General features: G+C 34.2%; 1 non-coding gene across 1 annotated transcript; it reads left to right on the top strand.

The window, feature by feature from the left end:
• Positions 1-6,646: 6,646 nt before the first annotated feature.
• Positions 6,647-6,718, top strand: TRNAD-GUC (transfer RNA aspartic acid (anticodon GUC)). The gene has a single exon. It is a non-coding gene; the product is annotated as a tRNA-Asp (tRNA).
• Positions 6,719-12,422: the final 5,704 nt, after the last annotated feature.

Here is a 12,422-nt window from a genome sequence, read left to right as displayed (position 1 = left end):
GACAAATTGCTTTTCTCTATCAGCTTCTAAAAGATTTGGGCATTAGAATGGTTGATAAAAAAAAATTATGACACCCTAAGCGCATTTACACCCTTTCACTTTCCACTAAACGGTTTTGTATTAAATTGACACATTTTAGAAGTTTACTTTCCACTAAACGGTTTTGTATTAAATTGACACATTTTAAAAGTTTGGGGATCAAAATAAGATTGTTGGTAAACAATGAACAGAGGTTTACAATGCTATTATAAGAGCATGTTACTTGCAGCTAAGCTTCATACAACAATAGGGATCCTACTCCACTGCATTAGGCAGAAAGACAAACAATAAGAAAACCCGAAAATTTCACCTAGTAATCCCAAATAACCATTTTATAAAGCTATAGAGGATTTTGCAAACCTTTTTGACACATACTTACCTGTTAAGGTGGCCCGTTCACAGACCGTTAAAGATATTTCCATTTGTTTTTTTCTTTTCTTTTTTTTAATGAAACCAAATTTTCAGGGGAAAAACAGAAAGCCCTCGTGGCTTTGTGGATTGAATAATAATGCAACATTAGTTTACCTAAAAAAATATAATTATTTGCACTGGATGTGACTGATAATACTGTTTTATTAGTTTATTACAGACAAGCTTTAAAAGTATCGGAATATAAAGATTAACAAGTTTAAACAAGGTTTTCACTCCACCTAAACGCATAAATATATGCCTAATGCAAGATTTATAAAATTTCAAGTTTTTAAAACTCAAATATGTGATGTTAAGGGTCGCATAAAACTCTGATATGAAAAGGCCTGATATAAATTAATATAAATTATATCGAGTGTATTGATACTTTGAACCATGGTTATACATAAATTGAGGGGAAACTCAGTTGGTACATTAGTTGGTTTGTTCTAATATAAACGTGAATTTGATTCCTGCAACCACTGATTTAGAGAGGGGTTATTAGTGTGGTGCATATAGTTAAATACCAAGAACAAAATAAAAACCATACAATAAAATCAAATGAGGATTAATCTCCCAAAAAAAAAAACAATGAAACCATATCATACAACAACTACACCAACAGGCCAGCGAGACACACCTTTCCAATTAAGTGCTGCCATAAGCATGAATCCATTTATCAAGCTTAAGAGGGCCTTACCTGTATGGCTATTAAGGGTCTAACTTGGATTGGCTTGAATTAATATTTTAATATTTTACATTGCTTTGGGTTCGGGTTTTGGGCTGGGTTAGGACCATTCAAATTTTGACAAAACCCAACCAAGCCCATCCAGTTGCACCCCTAATATTGCTATATGCTCTTCCCTACTAATCCAAATCCCTGGAGTGCCCTAATAAAAAAAATGGTTGTTGATTTCATTGGATCCCTTTTTTTTTCATTTTTTCTGATATCGTACAATATGAAAACCGTTTTATTTCATCCGCAATATCACCCGTCGCATAGGTGAATTAGACCAATCCAGGCTTAAGTATTTTATTGTATCGGATTGGACATGATCCACCGTGATGTATTTATATTGGATTAGGTCGATTGAATTATCCAGTCCAATGACAGATTATAAGAGTGGGTGTCAATTGACCATAAAACCAATTTGAACAGATTTAGACCAATCCACGGTGATTCAAAGTATTCATCTTATTGGATTGGACCAGGTCCATCTAAAATGGACTCATATTGGACAGGGTCAGGGTGGACCAATATCCGGTCCATTGATACTTTATTAAGGGGTGTAAGCAAGCTCCTATTAATAATATTCAAGAGAGGACTGTAATTTTTCAACACATGGGACGTAGAGTTTCAAGAGAAAAAAAAATTGGTGGAAAAACCAAAAGTTTTAGAAAATCAATTTGATAAAACCAAAGATATAAAAACTAAGCTCTATAATCAATCAATATAATTCATAAAATTTAGGGCCCGTTTGATCCATAGTTAGAATTGGAATCAAAATGATCTATTCCTATAGTCTGTTTGGTTCAAACAGGAATAAAAATGGAAATTAAGATGCATTCTCAAAAAAAAAGAAAATCCAATTTTAGACCCTATTCCCGCGAACCAAACTGGGCCTTAATCTCTTGATCAAATTAAATCTCAACAAATACTAACTAGGATCAGATGAACGTGGTGATGGCTTTGTTAGGTGCTGTGAAAGTGTGTAACGGTTTAGATTTAGAGAGAGAGAGAGTAATGGAAATAACGGTTGTTTATCTCTGTAACCGCACTTTGTTCAATGGGATTCGTGCAAGCGAAAGAGAGAGAGATTAAGAAACGAAAAGTAACAGATGAGAATCTCTGGCTCTCTTTCTTTATATAGAAGAAGACAAGATACATTATATATACATATAGTTAGTTTCTTGGAGTCAGTGGAGTCAGGCTAGTGCACAAACGTTGCATGAATTAGGGTTCTTTGCAGGGATCAAATCAATTTTTCCTTCTCCTTCTACGATGGCAGATTTCATGGCGAGGATACTTCATCTTGACTTCACAATCGTACGGGACGAAAGATCAAGTCTCGTCTCCAGATCGTGGGCTACAAGGATAACATGGTCATGGTTTTTCATGCAGTGTGGAAGAAGAACCCCAACTCTACTCGTGGAGAGCCGAACAAGGCTGTCTTGGTGGCTCTCTGCGTAGGGTTTCGGTGCATCATAGTGGAGCTCAAATGTTTCAACTCTGTGCCGCAATATCTCAAGCAACTCCTCAACAACCCTAGAATCTCTTTCGTGGGTTCGAATGCCGAGATGGGGTCGAACTTGGTCCACTGGCTGCTAGGGTTCTTGAGAAGCCTGAACTTAATTCTCTGGGGTTGGCTGAATTGGCTATGGAGGTTGCAGGTATCGAGTCGTCGGGCCCAGTTGGTGATGCAATTGGTTCCAGCGGAAATCTGGCTTCCACAAGCCTTATCAGGGAGGAGATCCAAGAGGGTAACTGGCATGCGTCTGTTTCTTCACAAGTTGGAAACAAGTTGCTTGAAGGTTTCTGGTCGCCTTTCTGATCAGTTGTGATTTCTAACGGGTTCTATCTGCTGCAATGGATTGATCTTCTGTATTGATCATTGCTTATTGTGGTTGGTTTTAATGAATTTTCTTTTGGGATTTGTGGTGGAGCACAGGGACAGGGTGATCTTTAGGTGCTAGGATTTAATTAATTCATGCATGCATATAATGTAATGAGTCTATTGTGTTTTAATTTCTCATGGTGGCAGTTCTAATGGAACTTCTGATTTGGGGGGTATGTCATCTTTGATTGTGGTTGCAGGATTCATGCATTACTGTAATGAATCTTCTATTTTCGTTTCTCGTGGTTAGTTATTATTACTTGTTTTGTCCTTGGTTTGGATCTTGTCAGTTCTCGTGGGGTACTTTGGAACTTGGTGTTGATTAATGTTAGATTGCCTCATTACCTGTGCTTATTGTCTTAGTCGAATCACCTGATTTTTTTTTTTACCAAATTTATGTACGTCAAGTACACTTTGAATTAGCGTCTGTTTGGCATCGATGCCGTTGCTCCAGAAAACGATGATACATTTGTGTATCAGAAAAAATTGTGCTCTAGGAAATATCAATTTGGTTGGAACTGTTTTTTCACAAAAAAATGGTGTTTTAAGCTATGCCTTGAAAATCGGAAAGACATGATTTGGAGCGATGTCAAATTTGATATTTTCTCAGATTGGAGCTCATTGCTGAGTGACATTGACTTCCTATGATGGGTATAGTGCTAAAAACAAATATAGAGCATTAGTACCAAACAAAAAGTATTGTTTTTCTTCCAAGAAATGTCGTACTTGATAGTAACGTTTCCCAAAAAAAAAATGCTGTTTTCTCATAAAATGGTACTTCCAGCCCACACATGTAAAAAATGGTGCTGTATTTGTAACATCGATACCAACCATATACTTAATAGTTGACAATCAAACGATCTGAGTCTTACTTACAATGAGACAAGTGCCCAAAAAGATACATACACAAACTCTTTTTGTAAATTTAATTTCAAATAGTGGTTCAATTTTTGCATTCCTACTATTTATGCACTGCAGGAGAATTCATCAAAAGACAAGCAATGGCTATCAAGGTTCAAAATATGTGATACGTCGGTAGGGTGTATCATCCTGTATCGATATTGTTTTTTTTTTTTAAAATCTGATTCAGAGGAGCCGGTCTACTCCTTGAACCACTTACTGACCCGAAATACTCCTTGTAGAGACATATCGTAAAGGCCCCGATATGATACGTAATGGAATTTTGAACCTTAATGGCTATACCTGTTTTTATCATATTTGCTTGATTTGGGGTTGGTTTGTGCTCATGTTTTGGATTTTCACATGTGTATTTGCTTAACAAACTGTTGTTTGGCTTGCCATGCAAATTCGACTCGAACTAGAATACATAGGCTCTGGTCCAACATATGTGGCGATTCAAAAATGGCTCTAGAGTGAGATCTGTGTATAACAGATCGAGCACCACAGACCTTTCACATCCATTGGTTTTGCCCTATTGTTGCATTTGGGAAAACTTGTGCAGCCGCCATGCATTGATGCGGAGATCAAGAATGTGATTCAGATTTCAGGTTATGCCATGGTCAATCTTGATGGGAGTCGATAGGGTTATTGTGTGTTGGATATGTTGAAGATGCTATACGAAAGATAAATGGAGGAATCATGCATGGAACAATCTTGGCATGAATAAGTTTTATTTGAACATATATTGTATCCAAACCAATACTTGATCTTTTGTATATTCACGTATGTAGTTTGTGTAAGATAGCTAAGCTTGTGCTTAGAAGAGAAGAGATGTCTTATGGGTAAAACCTCTCCCATGGTTTTTTTTTGGTATTTTCTTCTTTGCTCTTTCATTATAAAAAAAATATGAATGTGATGGTTCACCCCCCCCCCCCCCCCCTTTTCTAAGGAAATTCTATTATTGAATGCTTTTAGTTTGTTTCATATGAATTAATTATTAAATTTTGATATGTCCTCTTTGTCCAATCATTGATACTTGGTTTAAATTTTGATATACTCTCTGTATAATAGACAAGGTTTTTAAAATTGAACTGGATAATGAACCGTTCGGAGGTCCGGTTCTCAGGTCAAATGGTCCGATCATTCGAATTGAATGGATGACCCGTTCTAACAAAAAAATAAAAAAATGAAAAATGGCAAAAAATCGTTGGATGGTTCGAACAGTTTGAACAGTTCAACTGCCTGGATCAATAATTTGCTGACCAAATCAACAGTTTTTTGCCAAAAAGACTATTCTAATATAAAACAGAACCAACCGATTTTCAGTTTTTCTGATCCGGTTTTGAAAACCATGATAATAGGTTATATGTTTTAAACTGCAAAGCACTAATTAAACAATTTCCTTACCTACATTATAGATTCTTAAATTTTCATGCTTTCAAGCTTTTAGTTGCTTTTTCCTATATTGGCCTGGAGGGAGTGGTTGCTTAAATGGTGCATGTTTATGGCATTAGGTATCTAAGAGTATTTGTACTTTTAAGCCCTGTCATCTAACAGAAGTTTGTTTTCTTTTCCCACAAGTTTTTATCTTATTAATGTACATGACGATTTCTTCTGCCTCATTCCTATACCCAATGTTTTGTTTTTTATTCTTAGGTCAATACTTATTTTATGTGATCTTTCCTCTAGCTTTTACTTTCTACTTTATTATTTTATTGTTTTTTCCAGATTGTTTATATTTCAGTTGATGGATGCATATTAATAATCTAATAATTTTGGATAGCTTCAAAGGTAACTAGCCAAACCACCTATGAATAACTTGTATGATTTCATTTGGCTCTTGATTTTAGAAGGTACAAATAAATGGTAACTAGCTAAATACTTAGGTGATGTTTGGCATCGATATCATTTTCTGAGAGAACAACGCCACATAGGTGCTACATCAGAGAAAGTGGTGCTTCAAACAACGCCCTCTTGTTTGATACCGTTTTTCCAAAAAAAAAACGATACTCCAAACCACGCTTTGGAAAGTGAGAAATTATGGTCTGGAATAATGCCAAATTCAATGTTTTTTTTTAGAAAATGACGCATTACTGCCAACAGTGCAATGATGTATCATCATCTTGGACATTGAATAATATAGATCAATGTTGAAAATGTTGTTGCCAGAACTAGTACCAAACAAAACTAGTATTGTTTTCCCAGAAAATGCCTATGTAGCAGCACTATTTTCAAAAAAAAAAATGGTGCTTACAACTCCACATACCCAACACTGTTTTTTATGAGAAAACGGTGTAACGTTCCCAACACCAATGCCAAACACCTACTTGGTTTGGTGCTCTACCAACTTTTCAACTATAAAAGCAACATGTGCATAAAAATGAGAGAATAACAACTTAGAGAAGATACCGATTAACAAGTCATTTTATAAACAAAAATCAGTAATAATAAGACATGCAAAATTATAGGCATGAGAAAACAAACCCACCTTTTTTTAGAAAGACATGTGAAGATGAAGAGTAGAAACACGTAATAATAATAATAATATGATTACATTTTTATTAAATAAAATAATAAATTAATTAGTTTTATTTATTTATTTATTTATATTATTTTAATTTTTTTAGTCCATGCATTTGCACCTAAAGGGTTATAAGCTGTCTATAAACATATAAGAGTATATTGTCGTTGTAGTATAGTGGTGAGTATTCCCGCCTGTCACGCGGGCGACCCGGGTTCGATCCCCGGCAACGGCGTTTTTACTTTTTGGTGGTATTAAAAGATGTGAAAATGATAGAAAAGGTCACCAAGAACTCTTTTTTGGGGTGAGTAGATCACCAAGGTTTAGTCCTTGTAATAAAAGAACGCAAACATTTACTTTATCGTTGTAGTATAGTGGTGCTATCATTTTAAAATGTTACTACTTGCTGGCCCTTTTTTTGATATATCAGAAAAGAAAATGGAGACCTGCGGATAGGCCAAATGTAGATTTCTGATTTTCACTACAGAGTTATAAATATTTAAAATCTCAAAAATTTTCGTTTTATACATCAATGCCTACCCGTGAATTAGCATCAATACTGAGCTAGCACCCACCCAACTTTATTATGGGCCTAAAAATTCTGATCTTGGGCTAAACCTCATTCTCCAAAAAATAGTGGTGACTATACCTGCCAGTGCTTGTCACGTGGACGACCTTGCTGACCTGGGTTCGATCCCTGACAATGGCGTTTTTTTCATAATAAAAAAATACTCTGAAAATCATACAATAGATTGCCAAGAATTCGCCAAATCGGATCTCTTGACCACTACTCTCTACCTAACCTCTGCCTGCCTTGAATTATAGTCATACATCGCCATCTTGTATTGTAAAATGTACAGCCAATAGTGTACCGTGGGTACTGGGTAGGGTGCAAGTAGAGAAAGCAACGTTTTAAAAAATAACCCGAAAACGGAATCATTTTAGCCACCAGTTTTTGGGTCAATGGTCCAACCGCCCGGTTTGAACGGACGACCCATTCTAACAGCAAAATTAAAAATAATTAAAAAAATAAAAAGTTCAAAAACCATTGAGCGAATCGATAGATCGATGGTTCAACCACCCGAGTCAACAGTTTATTAACTTTTTCAACAGTTTTTATCAGATTCTAAATTTTGAGTAAAACAGAACCGATTACCTAAACAATTCCCGGGCCAAACAGTCCGACCATTTAGATGAACGGCGGATCGAAAACGTTGAGAGAAAGTGAATAGGAACTCTGGATGCAGAATTCACTCCTTGCATATACATTTTGAACACTCTAACAATGGATACGTAATTAGTGTTTATAAAAACAGAACCCAACTATGATACACGATACATGATTTTGAGAAAAAAAATAAATTGATCAAAACTATGGTTTATAACATGACAATTATTTATATAGTATGAAAATTATATGTTTTATGAAATATGAAATCATGCTCTTTAACCAGAAAATATTCAAGAACATGTTTATACATAACGTTCAACGGTTCATGCATGTACAGGATTATTAACAGGTCGGGCTTGGAATGGGCTTGACTCAACTCAAATCTGATTTAGCCTGACCCGCCACAGCTGAATGGAGAGAGGTATTGAACCCGAATCCATATCTATTCCTCATCACTGAGCGTTTTTCACACTAACATCATAACGCATCTCAACTGTACATTTGGAATATCTCCTGTATTTATGTGTTATTATTCATCTGATGTATTCTGAATATATAATAAGATGTGCCTGTGAGGTTGGTGTGAAGTAGCGGTGAACAAGAAAAATCGAGAAACTGAAAAACCGAACCAAATAAAAAATTCTGATTAATTGAACCAACCAATATACATATATTTATATATATTATATATATTTTTATATATATTTTATATTATCTATATATTATAAATGAATATATATATATATATGTATTATATATTATAAATATATTTATAATGTATAATATATGATTTATTATTTATAATATAATATTTTGTATGTATTTTTAGTCTTTTTAAAATATAATATAATATTTTATATTTATTATATATAATAATTTGAAAATAAAAAAACTAATGAATCAAACCGGCGGTTAATTAAACTGATCAATCGATTAATTGATCGGTTTCATTTACTAGTTTTTCAAAAATTGGTACCACAGGTTTGATACACCTATATAGTACACCTATTCTTCTATAGGTGAGGTAACAGAGCAAATCCCAATTCATCAAACCCACCACTCCACCCCGCCTCATATATAGCACACCTATATAGCAACGATGTCAAAGAGTATAACATCCCTGAGTGTGATTGAGAATATTAGTTTGTAGGATTTGTAGGGACATACCGCCCTTGTATTTTTTGTAGGCCCCGTTCGCTTTTTGGTAAGTAATTTACCCAGGTAAATGTAATTACCTGGGTAAATTTTTCTTGAGAAACACTTAATCAGGTAAGCGCATTTACCCATATTATTTTATTTCTCATGTAAATAAGGCAATGACCATTTTATCCATAAAAATTCATTATTAAAAGGGGCATTTTTGTCCCATTCAAGTGTTGGCAACTTTCCCCCTAGGTGGGAAAGTTATTTACCTGCCTAGGAGATGGGGGTAAGTGATACCCAAGAAAATAAAATTCCCCTAGTCCCCACATAAATCTGAAAGAAGAACATGTGATTCTTGGTCAATGGGAACTAAAATTCCATTAACCAACTTCCCCCCTCTCAAAATCTGAAAAAAGAACACCCCCTTAATGTATATCTACCAAAAATGCATATATAATAAAAATATGCTTTTTTATTTTTGTTTAGGATTCTTTTTTTTCTCAAACCAGCTAATATATATCTAAGAAAAATTCAGTATGATGCATGGATGAGAATGATGAAAGTTACTGATTGAATGAAGGTCGGGTACTTGGAAAAAAAGGGTGTGTTGTCACTATACCAAAAAGTTAGGAGACAAAATCTAATATATATATATATATATTCTCTCCACTTTCCCATCAAAATAAGGCCATAATTTATTAAGAATTGGTTTTCCAAATCAAACGATATTTATATATATAGACATGATTTCAAGCAAAGAGGGGGGAATAAGGGGAATTCGATGTTTCCTATATATTCATGGCATCTTCCATTATTGTTAAATAATCTATTCCTAAATAATAATCTACTATTAAATAATCCATTAGTTATGAAAATTATTAAAAACTTTTGGAAAATATTCTACTAAAAATTATGAAATAATTATTTCAGAAATAATCCATTATTTAACAAATATTAAATTATTTAATAAACTATCAAAAATTAATTAACAATCCATTATTTAATAATTTTTGGTTATTAATAAATGTTCAAAATTTTAACATTTAGTGTAATTTACATTAATCATTGTAATTTAATAAATTTTTACAATAATAATTTATTGATAAAATGTATTACTAATTAATGTAATTTACTAATTTCTATAAAATCAATAATTATAGTTAACAATTATCAAATAATTTAGGAAAACTCTTTAACTAATAATTCATAATTATTTTTTAAATAAGTAATTAATAAATTAATATATGAAAAAATATTCTCCAAAACTATTTAAATAATAATCCGTTATTTTTATTCAGATAAATAATTATTAAAAAATTTTGGAAAGTTAAATTAGGAAATTAATCTATTAGAAATTGTTTCATAATTATTTAAATAACAATTCATTATTACTATTTCAATAAATAATTATTAAATAATTTACTAGACCACTTGGTTGACTTCGATCAGACCTAGTTTCACATTAATTAGCAACAAATAGTTTACTTTTAATTAAAAATAATGTAATTTACCATAATTACATTAATTTACTATAATTACGTTTACTTTGATTAATAGTAAATGATTTACATTAATTTATTGTTATTGTAAATAATTAATTCAATATACATTACTACTAATCCTAGGATCCCATAATTTCATTTATAAAACATCCCCAATTATCATAACCCAATTCCTAAAATACCACCAAATTCCCATAATCCTATTTGTAAAATATCTATAAATTAATTTTTTTGAGGTGGTTGCCTCAGGGTGGGGAAAATTTGGGGATTCCCCATCCCCAACAAGAAATGGGTGCCTTTGCCCTGAACCTGCCCCGCCACTGGGGTCAAGGCGGGGATGGATTAGAGTGTCTTAACTTACAAGGGTAAGGGTCAAGGAGGGGTGCCCCATCCCGTGCATCACATGGGCTCCCGCTAGTAATAAAACAAAGGCTCAGTTTGAAAGAATATAAATCCAAACATGTACAAATACAAATACATACGAAATAATACAAAACATACGGCTTTGTCTTCTACATATTTGTATTTGGTACTCCTTCCAAAGGGAGCCAAAAGTTCAACTATATTGGGTGCATGTTAAACCAGATGTAAATCAATTACTTTAAAATTTTAGTACTTCGGTTCACATATGATAGAGAGTGTACTTTTTATATTTAACAAGATGCACTTACACGGTTACATCAAGTGAACCAAACGTCTTTTGCTGCCTGGTGCATTGGATGCACCATAGGGGTGTCCAATTCGATCTCGATCCTAAGAATTGTGTTTAAGGCCCAATCTTGGACCAAAGCCTGGGTCTATTCAATCTTGATTGTTGCAATCGAAACAACTTTTTTGGAAAAATGATGATTCAGCTTAGGATCAGAATTCTTAGGCCCAAAGTACAATTCACTGGTGGACATTGATGTATAAAGTGGAATTTAGAAATCTGCAATGAACCTATCCATACTTTTCCGATTTTTTTACTGTAATCTATACTTTTAGATGGCATATTAAAACAATGGCGTGTTTACATTTTATTGGGGATCGTATACTCGTACTGTCAGAGGAAATCTCTTTTCATTTTATGTGCAACAGATCCATGGTCTTAAAAGGAAGTCTCTTTTTATGCAGTACAGTTTGATCCAAGGTTTTAAAAACCAGACGGGATACAGAACCGTTTTTGCCATCACTTCCTGGGTCAAATGGTCTGACTGTCCAAGTCGAGCGGACAGTTCGTTCTGATTTAAAAAATAAAATTAAAATAAAACAGTCAAAACTATTGTCCAGATCAACAGGTCATTGACCAAGTCAACGGTTTGTGGCCCAAAAACAGTTTTAGGGTGAAATAGAATCGGTTGCCTGACCAGTTGAATTAATGTATTATGGGCAGGCTTAGAGTTTGGTTTGGTTTTATGGCAGCAACATGCACCTTAAAGCACATCTCAGCATGCACTCCGAATGTCTTCTATACTTGTCATGGAGAGATGTTTCCAATGCACAGTTGGATATGCTGTGGGGTGCACTCTGTGGGAAGTGCTACCTACAAAGTATATAAGGTGCTACTAATGCGTATCCATAAGACAACGTTACAGCCGAAATTGGATCTGCTCCTCACAGAAGGTGCCTCACAAGCACATCCTACCATGCATTGGGAACATCTCCCATACTTTTAAGTTATTATTCACGGGAGATGTTCCCAATGCACAGTGAATGTGCATGTGAGGCGCCCGAGTGTGAGGAGCAGACCCCGTCACGTTACAACCATGCATTAGGAAGGAACAATAATTAATGTCTTGTGAGTAGGCTTGGAGTTTGGATCAGCTCTCCATAGAGCGCACCCCACACTACATCTTTGGTGCATTGTAAACATCTTCTGTACTAGTCAAGAGAAGAGGTTCCCAATGCAAATTTGTAGACTTTTGGTTGTAGCTAGATATGGAGTGTGATGGCAGTAAATAGTTTTAAGAGGCTGCAACTTGGGCCAACTTTGCATATAGAAGGTTAAGAAAGCCAACTTGAATTGGCAAGGTTACTTTAACGGTTTAGCACTATATATACATACACACACATATAATAATGGGAAAATTACCATCCCTATAATTGCAATTAATTTTGTTTTTGAAAACAAAACCAATACCCTT

The sequence above is a fragment of the Nelumbo nucifera genome, chromosome 3, assembly GCF_055504915.1.
Source record: "Nelumbo nucifera cultivar China Antique chromosome 3, China Antique-T2T, whole genome shotgun sequence".
Lineage (NCBI taxonomy): Eukaryota > Viridiplantae > Streptophyta > Magnoliopsida > Proteales > Nelumbonaceae > Nelumbo > Nelumbo nucifera.
This window is presented reverse-complemented; position numbering and strand designations above follow the sequence as displayed.